This window comes from Delphinus delphis, chromosome 2, assembly GCF_949987515.2.
Source record: "Delphinus delphis chromosome 2, mDelDel1.2, whole genome shotgun sequence".
NCBI classification, from domain to species: Eukaryota; Metazoa; Chordata; class Mammalia; order Artiodactyla; family Delphinidae; genus Delphinus; species Delphinus delphis.
In genome coordinates, this window is record NC_082684.1 from 111,826,682 (window position 1) to 111,844,166 (window position 17,485).

Genomic DNA, 17,485 nt, shown 5'->3' on the forward strand with positions numbered 1-17,485 from the left:
TCTAGGAGGTGGATCAAAAAAGATCTTGCTGAGATTTATGACAAAGAGTGTTCTTCCTATGTTTTCCTCGAAGTTGTATGCTGTCCAGTGTTACATTTAGGTCTCTAATCCATTTTGAGTTTATTTTTGTGTATGGTGTTAGGGAGTGTTCTAATTTCATTTTTTTACACATAGCTGTCCAGTTTTCCCAGCACCACTTATTGAAGAGACTGTCTTTTCTCCATTGTATATCCTTGCCTTGAGACACTTTTCGTTGTCAAGCCTGGGGGCATCTAATAGGTAGACGCCAGGGGGAGTGCTAAACATCATATGATGCACAGGACTGCCCTCCAGAAAAAGAATTATTCACCCTGTCATGGCAGTAGTGCTGAGGTTGAGAAACTCTGGTCTAAGTAGACCAGCCCAGGTGTACAAGAAAAACATGTCAGTGCACTGTGGTGGGAGTGATGAGAATGAAATCAGAGACTGCATACAGCGGCCTAGATTTGATGGTTCTCGGTAGAAGGTTGTCCTTTGTCATCCTTCATGCGGCCTGGTACTTGTGCAAGGACTCGGGCTGGCAACAAACGCCGAGAGCAAGAAAGTAGTCTTCGCATTTACTGCATGAGGGAAGCGTACCTCCAGTGGATAGAAATCCAGCTCGTGGGACCCTGTGCTTTTCTGACTCTAGGTTCCAGCTCCGTCAAATTCCACCCCCATCAACAGGTCCCCAAGGCCCCAGGGACAGAGGGAACCCAGAATGGAGCCAGGAGGAGGCTTTCAGCAATGAGTATGCCTTTGCTTTCTCCTTTGTTTCTCATCTAAAGGCTCCCAGCCCTTGACAGAGCTCTTCCAGGCAAAATTATAAATGAGTCACCGAGTGACTCACTGGGGAAAGCCCTCCCTGAGGGTGGTGGCTGAGCCCCCACCCAGGTGACATAAATCGCTTTCCCGGTTCCTTTATTGCCTCTCCCCACAGAGACCAAAAATAAAATGTAAGATAGTTTTGATGACTTCCTGCAATAACTTTAATACTTTTATACTAAGAAAAGAAAGCAGAAATGTTTAAAGGGGCCAAACTGGGAAGCTCCCCAAATGAGAATTCGGGAAGGTCAGAGCATGGTGAGAATTTTCTTCCATTGCGTGGGCATCGGGCCTATTTGGAACTGGCTTCTCCAAGCAAGTCATCCTCCCAAAGAGGCAAGGGGGGAGGGGAGAGAACAGGAGCCTCTGATTCAGAGAGTCTCGGTCTCAAGGTCAGTGTTCTTAGGAAGTCACTCAGCCTCTGAGCATCCATGCTCTGGTCTGCACAATGGGTCTTAATGGCAGCTGAAACCCTTGTTTGGAGGATAAAGGAGTTAGGGCATGTGAGCGGACTTTGAAAGTTAAACAGCCTTCTGCGGCTATTGTTACATGCCAGGGGTCTGATGATAGCATTGTGGCTTTGTCTTTATCTTTTAAAGACAGATCCTGAAATAGTTATGGACAAAATGAGGTCTGGGGTTTGCTTTAGAGTAACACAGAAGCGGGAGACATAGGTGGGATGTACATGGAAAGTGGACCATGAGTTGATGAAGTTTGGGGCTAGTGATGGGTAATCTGGATTTTCATTATTCTAGCCTGGACTCTCTACTTTTATATTTAAAATTTTCCATTCTTTAAAAATATTTAGAAAGTATTTTAGAAACAAGTTTTGGAGGTTGATCGCACAACAGTGTAAATACATTTAACCCTTCTGCACTGTAGACTTCAAAGTGGGTAAAGATGGTCAATTTCATGTTATATGAATTTTACCACCACTTTAAGTATTGATGGATATCTTTAAAGTTAATTTTTCAGATTAGTATGTTTGGGGCAGAGGGTGCATACAAAGACGGCAAAGATCAGAGAGAAGAAAGGTGGGGTGAAGAGGGTGCAGCTCTGCCCTGGGAGTCTAGGAACAGATGAAAGGAAGGCTTCTCCCCTGTGGGTAATGGAGGTGGGAGATGAGCTTTGGCAATGCCATCCTGGGGTGGCTAGCCCCAGCTGGACCTCGAGGAGTGAGGCGGGGGGGGGGGGTGTGAGGAAGAGGGAGGAGGGGCCGAGCCCCCATGATCCTTCCCTGGGAGTATGAGGACGCAGGTGGCCTGGCTCCCTACTTGGGGAGTCTCACGGTCTGCAGGTGAAGCGGTTCAGAGAACGCCAAGTCCTCCCATTTGGCCATGATGCAGTAGAGATGGAAGGCATTCAGAGGACAGCATGGGGCACTCTGCGAGCTCGACTGAGTAATTTGGACTCCGAAACGGATGAAGTCGGAGCTACCATCACTCCCTTTCTAGCCTTTTAAAAAATACAGGTCAGAGACAGAGTCCTTTGAAGCTAAGCGTCACCTGTCTGGGAATCATTTTCCTCCCGCCTTTGGGTTTACAAAATGATGGGTGGCCCAGAGCACTCTTCCCGACGGACGATGCTAACCCATCCATGGAAGTGCAAGTGAGTGGCACTGAGACAGAGCAGCGGGCCTTGGGCAGGCTGTGGCCTCTCTTCTGGTCCTGATTCTTCAGTTGTGCCACCTGGGGACACGTCACTTCATCTCTGGGGCTCTCAGTGTCACCACCTGTGAAACGAGCGGAGCCATCTCTGACGACCCTGATCGTCCGCTCCGTGGCTGAGTTTATGCAGACCGGCCATTGTAGGGTGGTCCCTGCAGGCAAATCGCACAGCACATGTTTTCGTCATGATCTGGGAGTCTGGACGTGACGCGCTCCTGTTCCTTCTGCTGAGTAACCTGCACCACGGAGGTCTCTAAAGCAGGGGCCCGTCTTTCTTCCACTGTCACTGAGAGTGCAGTTAATGGTGCTAATCAGTTCTTCCCTATGATGTGCGCTGTGTGAGACGCCTGGGTAGCAAAGATAGTGCTCAGACTTCGCTTTTTCCCTCATGGATAACTTCTCAGTTAGTTAATAGGTTTCAAAGGATTCAGGATGGTGCAAAATGGAGACTTTGGGAAAGAACTGAGAAATTCCAAGCCCAATAAGCATAGCCCGCCTTAATCCTCCCCTCCCCCGCCACTCACCACAAACACATACACATACACAAGAGATGTTGAATCATATATTTACAAGGAGATTTGGACCAACCCAACCTCAAAGCATTGTTCACTCAACTTCCACTCAACAGTTGTTTTCTGAGCCCCTGGACTGCACTTGATAGAAGACCCAGGGGAGATGATCCAAGGGAGGTAGTGATCTGCAAACTTTAGGCCATGGGGCTCTTATTTTAAAGAAAATTATATTCATTTCCTGGGGTGGTCACAAATTACCATACACTTGGTGGCTTAAAACGACAGAAATGTTTGTTCTCATGGTTCTGGAGGCCAGGAGTCTGAAATCAAGGTGTTGGCAGTGCCACGCTCCCTCCAAAAGCTCTAGGGGAGAATCCCCCCCTTGCTTCTTCCAGTTTCTGGTGGCTTCGGGCATTCCTTGGTTTGTGACTGTGTCGCTCCAGTCTCTGGCTTCACATGGCCTTCTCTTCTCCATTTTGGATTTATGGGCCCACCAGGGTGACCCAGGATAATCACTTCTGGAGATCCTTAATTAATTACATCTGCAAAACCCCTTTTTCCAAATTGTGTTCACCAGTTCTGGGATGTGGACATACCTTTTGGGAGGCCATCATTCAGCCCACTATGAAACCTTACACAGACGTCCACAGGGCAGACTGGAGAAAGAGGGGGCCCTAGATACATCGCAATCATGACCTCAACCTCACGTTCAGTGCCCTCCACCTGGCAGCCGTTGGCAGCAAGGAGACGAGTTTGGGAGCCAACACTGTAGTAGAGAGAGAGCTTGGGGGACTTTGGAGTCAAATCATAGGCTGGGAAACAAGCTGAGGGCTTGGGCAAGACAACTTGACCTCTCGGTGTCATCATCTGTGAAAAGTGAGGCGTTCGTGTCTACACTGCAGTGTTGACGCGTGGTCTCAATGAACTTGACCATCCTCAGGTGTCAGTGTCCTCTTGTCTCACCCCATGACACCCGGCCCCATGGAAACAGATGCCAGTGGGGTTATGGGGACACATCTGACTGCACAGCAGTGTTGTCAGGAAGCAGTGGACAAGGTGGTCAGTGGCTTTCAGGGGTAATCAAGAGCTTCTAGAATTGTAGGGATCGAGGTTTTTGCTTTTTCCCTGGCAGAAACAAGGGTGCGCCTCAAGTTTATGCAGTTCTAAGTGCCAGATGACAATCCGTGTTCACTGGACGTGATCTCTCCACACCCCGCACCACCCCTGTCTGCTTGCACCATCGGTTGGAGGTGGGCTGAGCTGAGATCTGCTGCAGCTCGGCTGCTACAGAGTAGGGCTTCTGTAGCATAAAGAACTTACAGATCTGGCTAAGGAAAACTTTAGGCAGAATGTTGAACTTACGAGTTTGCTGCTTCTACCTGTGTATGACAAAGCGCTTCTAGAGAGATAGGAGCTCCGGAAAGGACTTTTTTTAGGCTGCATCATTCTTTACCATGAGGGCTGTGCATCATAGGATAGGCTTTTCAACAGCATTCCTGGCCTCTACCCACTAGATGCCAGTAGCACTCCCTACTGGCTTGTGACAACCAAAAATGTCTCCAGGCAAGGCTTCCCCGGGGCGGGGCAAGATTGTCCCTGGTGAAAAACCACTGCTTTAGAGAAACTGCCCTCTTCTAAGCCAACTTGTCAGGTGTCAGAACTGAGAGAGTCATTCTCTTTGTAAAAGTTAACAAACAACAACACAAGTTGCTGCGTGCCCAGTGCTTCCGGTGGGAGGAGTTTGATCTCTTCAGTTAACCCCAAACCAAAATATGCAGCCAGAATCAGACTTGGTTTTCTTGCTCTGACTAAATGCCTCCTCCCTCATCTCCAAGCAGAACCAGAAGTGATTTTCCAGGAAAAGGAGGCTCACAGTGTTTGGACCAATTATTGGATAGTTTCCCCAGCTGTGTTCTCAGAAGGGCCTTGAGGACTGCACCCAGCGACCTGCCCTGGTGGGCGTGTGCTTCCCAAACCTGTTTTCCATCTGTCCATCTGTCCTGTTGCACTTTTTTTTTTTTTTTTTTTTGCGGTACGCGGGTCTCTCACTGTTGTGGCATCTCCCGTTGCGGAGCACAGTCTCCGGACGCGCAGGCTCAGCGGCCATGGCTCACGGGCCCAGCCGCTCCGCGGCATGTGGGATCTTCCCAGACCAGGGCATGAACCCGCGTCCCCTGCATCGGCAGGCAGACTTTCAACCACTGTGCCACCAGGGAAGCCCTGTCCTGTTGCACTTTTTAAAGTGGACATCCCTCAGCAACTCATCTCCCCCATTCTCCAGTCTGTGAATTGGAATCCCCCCTCTCAAATTTCCCTAGAGAAATTCAGTGTCTGCATAAATGAGTTTTCCAGAAAACCCATCTTCTGGGGCTGAGATGCAGGGAAATCAAGCAGCTGGTGTTGGCTGAACCTCAGAATCTTGAGAGAGCGGACAGCAGGGCAGCAGGGGGATGGCTGGGGTGATGTGGCTTTCTGGTTGACACCTCCACGCCCTGCTTCCCCTGCCCCTTTGGGGAAGGGACGTCACACCTGTGCTTCTGGGGCAGTTGATGGGAAGGACCCCCAATCCTCTGTGTGCCCGGCATGGTGGAGAGACTTGAGGAATTCCTGGCCCAGATGAAAATCCTAAAATCTTAGAATCTGTCTAGTCTGCCTTCCGAACACCCAGCAGGAAAGCCCTCCCTTCAACCCCGACACCTTGGCCTCCACTTGAACACCCCCAGTGGCAAGGATCTCACTACCTCCTAAGACAGCCGGTCCACCTGTGCCCGACATTCCCGGTCGCCTGCTTCCTTACAGCAGCATCCCGAATCTGGTTCTGGCTCCTGGAAATACACACAGGGGTGGAGCCCCTCTTCCCCATGACAGTGCATCAGTCATACCACTGGCTCATTCCTCTTTTTGAGACTCATTCTTCCTTTGCGGTCCTGTAGTCATTTCATGAAATGGCTTCTAGATCCCTCCCTCCCCCAGGTGCCCTTCAAGAGATAATCCAGCACGGCATGGCCCTTTCCAGATGTCTTATTCTGGACTGACCACACTGGGGCTGACATGTGAGCTGAAGGGGACGTCCCCCTTGCATCCCAGACTCTGTTGGTGCCGCTGAGGGAGCACTGGCCTTTGGGACAAGTGCTTCGCTAGCGAGGGCTCATTCTGGGACTCCCTGCCTTGAACAGGTGACCTACCACACCTTTCCCAGCCTATCCCCAAGTTTCCCGTCCATGAATGCTGGCTACGTTTCATCCTGGTACTTTGGGTCCATGGATACAGCACATTTCATCCATCTCGAGTCTTTAATCTACCTCCAGTATTTCAAATGGGCATAATGTGCGAATGCACCATCGCGTACGTACCACCAACAGGGTAGGAGTGAGACTCCCTCCTGTCCCACAAGACTCTCCGCACCTGCTCTGGTGGCCGCAAAGGTTCTGCCAGCTCCGGCTCCCAGCACCGGCGCGGCTTCCCTGTCTCGCACTGTGAGCGAGCACTTTCGTCCCGTCTGTGCTTGCCTCACGGTATCATGTGTTGATGACGTCCCCCAATCTAATCAGCCTCCTGACCCTATAGGAAAACCAAAGAGGAAATGAAGTTGGTGGGGCACACCCATTCCTGGGGCGTTCTGACAGCAACGGCTCCCTTCTCTGAGAACATGTAAACCCAGTGCTGAATACCCTATCCTTGAAATTCTGTCCAGCTTCAAAATCTCCAGAGCATCATTTCAGCAAGCAGCCGGGCCCCCTTAGTGATGAATCAGGATGAAATTGGCATTTCATTCACTCTTCAACGGTTTTCCACGGTTCATCAAACAGAACCCCTGGTTCAGGGACACCGCTGGAGATGAGGTTGGAAATGGCAGAATGCAACCATCGGGTCCCGCTAGCACCTTTGCAGTCTGCCTATCTTGCCCCATATGGGACCTCAGAACACCCAGCCCTGCCTCTAGATGGAGAGATTTCTGTTCTGGGGCCCCTTTCAAGGCTACAGTGCAGTCCGTTCTCCTGGCCGTAGGACACAGTTTTGATAGTGGGATTTCTGCTTTATCCCAGAATCCCAGCTCCTGTCCCCATCTTGTGCCCCATGAATGCCAGCTGGGCTTCTGCTTATGTGGAGGGCATCCTCTTCAGAGACCTGGGCCTGAGTCCACTGATAGCCTGATGGACAAAGCCATGGGACCCCCGCCCCCAAAGCCTGCTTCTGATGCTGTGCTCACACTAAGTCAGGGTTCACCAGCCTCCTTGGGCACCAAGCTTGCTGCTCTCCCGTCAGCTCAGAGCCCAGCCAGCCCCGCCCTTCCGTGTACACTCAGTAGGAGACTCACCAGGTCCCCACCTGCTCACCTCAGTGTCCCCAGCCTGCTCTCAGAGGCCAGTCCACGCAGCACCATGTGTGGTTATGCAGGCTGGCACCGCGGCCCCGCCCCTACCCGTGACACTGCCCGCCCCACATTTGGACTTTATGTTATAAAGTAGGGAGCCCCTGCTTTATAGTTTCAAGCAGGGGAGAGGTATGCTTCCATAAGCTTTAGGAAGATGAATCGAGTCAAGTACAGACTCTGCGGGTTGGGGAATTCAAGGTACCGCGGTTGCGGGGTAACCAGTTATGATCCCAAAGGCCTCCCTCCCGCTGCCCCAGCGTTTTGGAGACAGTCGTTTCCTTGACGACACAGCATGAGAACCTTCACTGATGACCGCAGACCTGCTGAGTTGTTTGTCCCAGCGTGTCCTCCTACAGGAAGGGAAGCCACCCTCAGAGGAGCAGGTGGGGGACCGTCCTCCCTTGTACAGCAAACCCGCCTCTCCCAAAGCATCCGTCCCGGGTTTGAGCGGGTGTCTGGCTCCCTCTGGTGACGAGGAATTGCCTGGGAGCCTCCCGTTTCCACTGCTAGTGGAAAGCACGCCTGCTGAGTGGAGGACGGGTAAACTAAGGGCTCCCAGGGACCCACACCCCAGGCTGAGTACATGTGTATCTGTGCTTGGGTCCAGTTCTGTCTCTCTCAGGCCTCCTAGCAAACAGCAGTTCCTTTAGAACTCCTGGAAGGATTTCCACGACCCATGACCTTTTCTGCTGCCCTTTCTTCCTGCCCAGTGGTAAGTGGGAGGAAGTGTAGGATTGGGGACCCACAGAACCTGGGCCCCTCTCTGCTTGTGTGGAGAAGGCTGGTAACCTAACTTCTCTGTGCCTTGGTTTCTTCATTTGTAAACTGGAGGTGAAGAGGTCCAAGTCTCAGAGTTATCATAAGGGTTTAATTGTATACCAGGTCTAAAGCACCTGACACTGAGAGGTCCTTAATGAAAAATTATCTCGTCGTTGTAACTAGCAATGGGGGCGGTGTGACTAGATAGAAGATAGAAATAGCAGTGGGCTTTCCGTTCCTGGGCAGTAAAGACCAAATGAGGTCACCTCACGTGGACACCTGAGTACTTTGGGGAATGAGAATGGGAAGTGCTTACTAAGGTCTAAGAAATGACCTGCAGGAGAGCCGCCATGACCCCCGCCCCGCGGGGTTGGGCCTGACCTCTGACCTGGGGTCCTGCCGCCTCCCTGAGGCCTGGGCCCATCACTCCACTTCTCTGAGCCTCAGTGACCTCCACAGCACTGTCCCCTCCATCAGGCAGCCTCTCTGGGGCCACTGAGAAAATTCATTAAGATTCCAAAGTCCTTTGAAGATACAAGCTGTGCCGGCAGATCACAAGACAGGCAGGACCTCTTCAACAATTCAATTCTCTTCAAGAAGCAGCTGGCGGAGGCCGGGAGAAGCTGCTACGGGGTCTTCTATAAGTCCAGCAAGTCCACCGGGCAGTGACCCACTTCTGATGCTGGGGTCCTAGATGCAGTGCCCCTCGGGGAGGGTGGGGGACATGCATCTCACTCCCAGTCAATCGGAGATCCCTGCACCTTCAGTGGAGTTGAGTTCATCCCATCCACAGCCCTGCCCCTCCCCCCCTCTCTGAATCTCCACTGGCCTCCCTGCTCCTTTGCCCTCTGTTGCCCATCACCACCGCATCATCATCACTCGTAATCGTCCTTGTTCATGAACCTGACTCGGGTGCTCGGCTGTGAATGGGTTGTTCCCTTCATCTGATTTTCTGCAGTTCTGTCACACTGAAGCTCACATCCTGCCTGAGAACCACGGGTCTTGGGTACAACATTCAGCAAACGTACTTCCGTGGGTGCAGGGAGAGGTTCAGACATGATAAATAAGGCAAGGGTCCCACACAGGCAGAGAGAGCCCCCTGCTGGTTTTACATCCTGCCAGCCCTACCCAGGGAGTAACACCCATGCAAGCAGCTGTTTGTTGATTCTGTCCTGATGCCTGGGCGTCCTCGGATGGTTTCAGACGTGTTTATTGCCTCGACTTCTGCGTCTAACGTTCCATGCCCCTTGGGTGGCATGCCACTCTGAGTTTCCTAGTACCTTCTCATGAACTGTCACGTGATCCCCACACCTGTCTTGGGAGGTGTATTGTTTGCTAGGGCTGCTATAACAAAATACCACAGACCGGGTGACTTAAACGACAGACATTTATTTCTCACTGTTCTAGAGGCTGGAAGCCCAAGGTCAAGGTGTCTTCAGGGTTGGCTTCTCCTGAGGCCTCTCTCCTAGGCTCGTAGGTGGCTGCCTTCTCCCTGTGTGTCATGTGCATTTTCTCTGTGCATGTGTCCTCCTGAGGTCTCTTTCTCTTCTTATAAGGACACTAGTCCTGGTGGATTAGGGCTCATCCTAAGGGCCTCATTTGAACTTAGTCACCTCCTTAAAGGCACTGTCTCTAAATACAGTGCCATTCTGAGGGACTCGGGGGTTAGAGCATCAGCAAATGGATGGGGGCACATGCGCAGAGATGCGCCTCCATTAGATGCGTGGTTCTCCACCCGGGTGGAGGGGTGGGTGCACAGTTCAGCCCGTAATAGGAGGTAAGCAGGGCAGGTCCCTGTCCATTTTACAGCTGGAACTGCCAAGGCTGAGAGAGGGTGAGTGCCTTGAGCACGGCCTCCTACCTCCACGGCTCTGCACCCAAGCTGAGACTGGGAGGCCAGACCCTGGGCTCCTGCCCTCCGCCATCTCTCCACTGCCCCCTGCTGGAGGCTGGCTGCAGGGACAACAGGAAACCATGAACTCCGTCCCCCTGTGAGCTCAGAGAGAGCTTCTGAGAAGACCCTACTCAGCTCGCAAACAGGATGTGGGCCCTTCAGGAAGGTGCAACCTGCTGTTTGAGTGGATTTCCTGCCTGTATGGCTCGTGGCTTCCTAGCCCTCACCCTGCTCGCCGCATTTTCTCATTTCGTCAGCCATTGTGGTCTCAGAACTCTTGGACCCAGGGTTTTCCAGGGGCTTTCATGGAGGATGGGGGAGGGAGGGTGTGCTCTTCCTTGCTTTGAAGAGAGTCAACCAGCTCCAGCCGTGCTTCTTGGTACCTGCCACGTACAAAGAAAGCTACAGGAGAATTTGATGGTAGCTCCATCCATGTTGCATCACTCCCACGGGGGCAATGAATGGGGAGACGTGGCTTAGCCCTTGCTGACAGTGAGCGTGACGTCCAGATGCCCGCCAGCCAGCCAGCCAGAGGGACACATGCCCTTACCCTGGTAAGGCCCTGCTGGGCAGGAGGGTGGGGAGAGAAGCTTCTGTCAGCTGGGCTGAGAAATAAGACTAGCAACAGCTACAACTTTGACCAATTGCAGAGCCTTCCCGAGCATTCCAAGAAGCCTTGCCTTGTGGGATGACCTTCATTAGATGCGTGATTCTCCGTAATGCCGGGGCTTGCTACCTCTGCCAGGCCTGGGTTCAACAGACCCCAAACATGGGGTGTCTCGTCCAGGCAAAGGGCTGCATCCGCACTCTGGAAAACAGGAGTTTTTATTTTTATGTATTTATTTTTTTTGAACAAGGTCTCTGCCTTCCCTGAGACTGCATTTATGGCGGCATGCCTACTACATGGAACTTTATTTTTGCATCCAGGCAGACTATAAGCAGAACTATAAGAAAAGTCTCAGTCTAGATGCTGTGGCAGAAGAGGGAAGGGGAAGGAAAAATAAAGGAAATCTAGGAAGGCCCCTTGGAGGAGGTGGTATTCGAGGCAGGCTTTGAATGGAGGGTAGAGCTTTTTTTTTTTAATTGGAGTATAGTTGATTTCCAATGTTGTGTTAGTTTCAGATGTACAGCAAAGTGAATCAGTTATACGTATACATATATCCACTCTTTTTTAGATTCTTTTCCCACATAGGCGAGGGTAGAGCTTTGATGCACTGCCCCGGGCCTGGAGGAGAGGGTGAAACCGTGTTGAGGACCAGTATGAGTAAGGCCTGAAAACCAGACAGCACTGGGACCAGGTATGCTAGGCAGCGTTCTGTAGTTGGGTGCACAGTTGTGGCGGCCTGCGAGGCCACTCTAGCTGGCTGTACAAGAGAGACTCTGGTTCGGCCCCCATGCTGCATGACCTCAGTCTGGACATGCTAGGTTTCCAACTGCCCCCTGCAGGCCTGACATCAGAGAGCGCTCACATCCTTCCTTTTTCCCACATGTCCAGATGCCTTTTTGGGTCCCAGCTGGTTCCTTGAGCATGGTCAGCAGGGGCAGAGCCCAGAGGTTCTCAGCTTGGCTGCCCATAGAATCACGTGGAGAACTTGGAAAAATCCCAGTGCCTGGGCTGCACCCCAGACCAGCTACATCAGATCTTGTGGGGCAGGACCTAGGCATTAGTATTTTCAGTTTCCCAGGTGATTCCAATACACACCCAACTTTGAGACCCAGGGATCTAACTGACCTTGGAGGCAACAATTATGATCCTGTGGGGATGGACATGTAAGGTCGGGCACGTAAGCTCTGGCACATAAGCTCTGGCACGTACCATGCAGCCTTAGCAACTTCAATGTTTTGTTTATAAACTTTGCAATGGGGATAATTCTATTACACAGATGGCGTGCAGTGTCTGGCCCATAATCTGTGTTCAGCGAATGGTCGCCCCCTCATCCTCTCCCCCCACCACTTCCCCCTCAGAGGTCAGTTACGTAAGGCTGTCAGGCTGTTGGCAGCGGGCACCGGATAAACAGGTATTGCATGTTTTGCAGGCTTCCTGCTGTTCGTGCATCATGTTTTATTCATGCACGTATGATGCCGAGTGTTCCTTCTTAGGGGAGAAATTTCTGCATTTCTTGAAAGCCTGCAGATTTCAAGACAGAAGAATACATTTGTATAAATTGAGGGCACGGAAGGCCAGTGAGAGATGAGAGAAGCAGTGCTTTGATGAGGGTTTGGTGGGCAGTTAGAAGCTGAGGACAAGGATATTTTACAACCAGGACTCTCTGCTGGGCCGGTGCTGCCCTCTAGTGGGGAAGAACCATCACCCACCCCAGCTTCCTCCTTACTCCATCCGCTTGAGGGGACCCTCCAGGGTCAGAATCACTCTGAGACCAGCAAAAGAAGCAGAGACACATGCCTAGGGGAGACCAGCCCGGCAGGCCACCCGTCTCGGACTCATCATCCCTGAGAAATAAAGAAAGTTCTAGAAAGCATCTGCATTCTAGGTAGCTTCGCATGCGTTGCCTCTAATTCTCACTGTTCTGCAAGGCAGATGATTCTTAATCTAGACTCAGTGTTGGCAGATGAGCCATTCGGAAATCGAGAATTGTAATCAGGATCCCAGCCTAGGTCTGCCTGATTCCAAAGGCTTCACCGCTGTACCGTAATGTCCTGTCTGTTCTTTCTCTAAGAACCTAGGTGGTCCTACAGGCCTGAGTTCAAATCCACCTCCACCATGTACAAGCTGTGTGGCCTCGGGTTAATCAATTAACCTCTCTGAGCTTCTGTTTTCTCATCTGCAAAAAGAGTTTCACAGCATGCACCTTATCAAGTGGTCATGAGAATTTTTGTTTGACCTCAAGCACATCAGAAAGGAAAAAGACTTGAAAGCGATTGTCTCAGGAGGGTAGGATAATAGTAAGTTGTCCCCTTTTCTGAATGTATTACTTTTTCATTGAAGTATAGTTGGTTTATAGTATTGTGTTAGTTTCAGGTGTTACAGCATATGATTTTTTTTTTGCAGTTTATATTCCGTTATAGGTTATTATAAGATATTGGGTCTGATTCCCTGTGATATACAGTAAATCCTTGTTGCTTAATCTATTTTATGTACACTAATAATGAAATACCTGAATGCATTACTTTTATAATCAGACAAAAACAAAGGATTCACTAGACCACTTTCCTTTGAAAAGCAGTCAAAGCACTGACCCACCCATGTACCAGCCCAGTGAGATACCGTTGAAGAGAATGTTGTCTCATTTTCTGGAAGCAGTAACAAGCAAATCTCAGGGCCCCTCCGAAGAAAACCACAGACTTCCCCTGAAGGGGTCTTTCATCATGGCAAGCACAGAAGCCTCAGCTCCGCCCTTCCCCTGCCTGGCTCAGTGCTGTCTCAGTCATTGCTAAGAAGTCAGGGCTGTCACATGTCACCCAGTGTCCTGGGGTGCCTGCCCTCCCAACAGCCAGGAAGGGATCCGGATCTGGGCCTTGGGTGCCTTGAATTGTGGTTCCGAATTGTATTAGCTTCTTCCTTTACCCCTGCCCTGAGCGCAGCCGGGAAACTCCTGGCCCCTGAAATTCCCTTTTATCAGCACCTTAAATTCTACTGCAATAGAGAATTCCATTCTTTAAAAATATATTCTTTAGAAAATCTTATCATTTGTTTCCAGGCTGTGTTGGATACTTTTTTAAAAATTGCTCTTAGAAAAAAATAACCTTATCTATAGGGACAGACTGGAAGGGAATATCTAAATGAATAGGAGTGTTTCTCTCTGGGTGGTGAAAGATGGTGATTTGTGCCGTCTTCCTTGTAATAATAATAGGCAAAATTTATTAAACACTTACTGTATGCCAGGGACTGTGGAGAGCCCATGACATGCATTAATCACTTCAACTTTGAAACAACCTTGCAAGGTAGGAACTATTATTATCCCCACTCTCAAGTGAGAGCATGGCGGCCCAGAGAAAGTAAATAACTTTTCCCAAGGTCACACAGCTAGTGAGTACAGACGCCAGCCAGCTCCGGGTCTGTGTTCTTGGCCTCTGCGTTGTGGTGCCTCTCCATCCTTGCTTTCTTCTCAGATCATTCTTCAGTAAGCATGTGTTTCTTTTAAGATGAGGGAAAGAGTTTTTGTTTTCAAGTGAACTTATCTGGTTCCACCAATGCAAAAACACATGGAAAAAATACAGTGCAAATACAGTAACGCCCAAAGGAAATACGGAAATGATGGTATTTCTTTTTTTTTTTGAATTAAATTTTTTTTATATACAGCAGGTTCTTATTAGTTATCTATTTTATACATATTAGTGTATACATGTCAATCCCAATCTCCCAATTCATCACACCACCACCACCACCCCCCGCCACTTTCCCCCCTTGGAGTCCATATGTTTTTTCTCTACATCTGTGTCTCTATTTCTGCCCTGCAAACTGGTTCATCTGTACCATTTTTCTAGGTTCCACATATATGCATTAACATACGATATTTGTTTTTCTCTTTCTGACTTACTTCACTCTGTATGACAGTCTCTAGATCCATCCACATCTCTACAAATGACCCAATTTCGTTCCTTTTTTGTCTGAGTAATATTCCATTGTATATATGTACCACATCTTCTTTATCCATTCGTCTGTTGATGGGCATTTAGGTTGCTTCCATGACCTGGCTATTGTAAATAGTGCTGCATTGAACATTGGGGTGCATGTGTCTTTTTGAATTATGGTTTCCTCAGGGTATATGCCCAGTAGTGGGATGGCTGGGTCATGTGGTAATTCTATTTTTAGTTTTTTAAGGAACCTCCATAGTGTTCTCCATAGGGGCTGTATCAATTTACATTCCCACCAACAGTGCAAGAGGCTTCCCTTTTCTCCACACCCTCTCCAGCATTTGTTGTTTGTAGATTTTCTGATGAAGCCCATTCTAACTGGTGTGAGGTGATACCTCATTGTAGTTTTGATTTGCATTTCTCTGATAATCAGTGATGTTGAACAGCTTTTCATGTGCTTCTTGGCCATCTGTATGTCTTCTTTGGAGAAATGTCTATTTAGGTCTTCTGCCCATTTATTGATTGGGTTGTTTTTTTTTAATATTGAGCTGCATGAGCTGTTTGTATATTTTGGAGATTAATCCTTTGTCCATTGATTTGTTTGCAAATATTTTCTCCCATTCTGAGGGTTGTCTTTTCGTATTGTTTGTAGTTTCCTTTGCTTTGCAAAAGCTTTTAAGTTTCATTAGGTCCCAATAGTTTATTTTTGTTTTTATTTCCATTTCTCTAGGAGGTGGATCAAAAAAGATCTTGCTGTGATTTATGACAGAGTGTTCTCCCTATGTTTTCCTCAAAGAGTTGTATACTGTCCAGTCTTACATTTAGGTCTCTAATCCATTTTGAGTTTATTTTTGTGTATGGTGTTTAGGGAGTGTTCTAATTTCATTCTATGCTTGCCTCCTTTGTCATAGATTAGTTGACCACAGGTGCGTGGGTTTATCTCTGGGCTTTCTATCCTGTTCCATTGATCTATATTTCTGTTTTTGTGCCAGTACCATATTGTCTTGGTTACTGTAGCTTTGTAGTATAATCTGAAGCCAGGGAGTCTGATTCCTCCAGCTCCATTTTTTCCCTCAAGGCTGGTTTGGTTATTCGGGGTCTTTTGTGTCTCCATACACATTTTAAGATTTTTTGTTCTAGTTCTGTAAAAAACGCCATTGGTATTTTGATAGGGATTGCATTGAATCTGTAGATTGCTTTGGATAGTATAGTCATTTTCACAATATTGATTCTGCCAATCCAAGAACATGGTATATCTCTCCATCTGTTGGTATCGCCTTTAATTTCTTTCATCAGTGTCTCACAGTTTTCTGCATACAGGTCTTTTGTCTCCCTAGGTAAGTTCATTCCTAGGTATTTTATTCTTTTTGTTGAAATGATAAATGGGAGTGTTTCCTTAATTTCTCTTTCAGATTTTTCATCATTAGTGTATAGGAATGCAAGAGATTTCTGTGCATTAATTCTGTATCCTGCAACTTTACCAGATTCATTGATTAGCTCTAGTACTTTTCTGGTGCCATCTTTAGGATTCTCTATGTATACTATCATGTCCTCTGCAAACACTGACAGTTTTACTTCTTCTTTTACAATTTGTATTCCTTTTATTTCTTTTTCTTCTCGGATTGCCATGGCTAGGACTTCCAAAACTATGTTGAATAATAGTGGCGAGACTGGACCTCCTTGTCTCGTTCCTGATCTTAGAGGAAATGCTTTCAGTTTTTCACCATTGAGAATGATGTTTGTTGTGGGTTTGTCGTATATGGCCTTTATTATGTTGAGCTAATTTCCCTCTATGCCCACTTTCTGGAGAGTTTTTGGAATTTTGTCAAAAGCTTTTTCTGCATCTATTGAGATGATCATATGGTTTTTATTCTTCAATTTGTTAACATGGTGTATCACATTGATTGATTTGCATATATTGAAGAATCCTTGCATCCCTGGGATAAATCCCACTTGATCATGGTGTATGATCCTTTTAATGTGTTGTTGGATTCTGTTTGCTAGTATTTTGTTGAGGATTTTTGCATCTATATTCATCAGTGATATTGGTCTGTAATTTTCTTTTTTCGTAATATCTTTGTCTGGTTTTGGTATCAGGGTGATGATGGCCTCATAGAATGAGTTTGGGAGTCATCCTTCCTCTGCAATTTTTTGAAAGAGTTTGAGAAGGATAGGTGTTAGCTCTTCTCTAAATGTTTGATAGAATTCACCTGTGAAGCCATCTGGTCTTAGACTTTGTTTGTTGGAAGATTTTTAATCACAGTTTCAATTTCAGTGCTTGTGACTGGTCTGTTCATATTTTCTATTTCTTCCTGGTTCAGTCTTGGAAGGTTATACCTTTCTAAGAATTTGTCCATTCTTCCAGGTTGTCTATTTTATTGGCATAGAGTTGCTTGTAGTAGTCTCTTAGGATGCTCTGTATTTTCACAGTGTCTGTTGTAACTTCTCCTTTTTCATTTCTAATTTTATTGATTTGAGTCCCCTCCTTCTTTTTCTTGATGAGTCTGGCTAAAGGTTTATCAATTTTGTTTATCTTCTCAAAGAACCAGCTTTTAGTTTTATTGATCTTTGCTATTGTTTTCTTTGTTTCTGTTTCATTTATGTCTGCTCTAATCTTTATGATTTCTTTCATTCTGCTAACTTTGGGTTTTGTTTGTTCTTCTTTCTCTAGTTCCTTTAGGTGTAAGGTTAGATTGTTTATTTGAGATATATCTTGTTTCTTGAGGTAGGCTTGTGTTGCTATAAACTTCCTCTTAGAACTGCTTTTGCTGCATCCCATAGGGTTTGTATCGTTGTGTTTTCATTGTCATTTGTCTCTAGGTATTTTTTGGTTTCTTCAGTGGTCTCTTGGTTATTTAGTAACGTATTGGTTAGCCTCCATGTGTTTGTGTTTTTTACG

At 47.9% G+C, this 17,485-nt stretch overlaps 1 protein-coding gene across 2 annotated transcripts in view; it reads left to right on the top strand.

Moving 5' to 3' along the window:
- Positions 1-17,485, top strand: part of SLCO3A1 (solute carrier organic anion transporter family member 3A1) — a 317,490-nt gene that overhangs the window by 218,523 nt on the left and 81,482 nt on the right. The window lies entirely within an intron of this gene.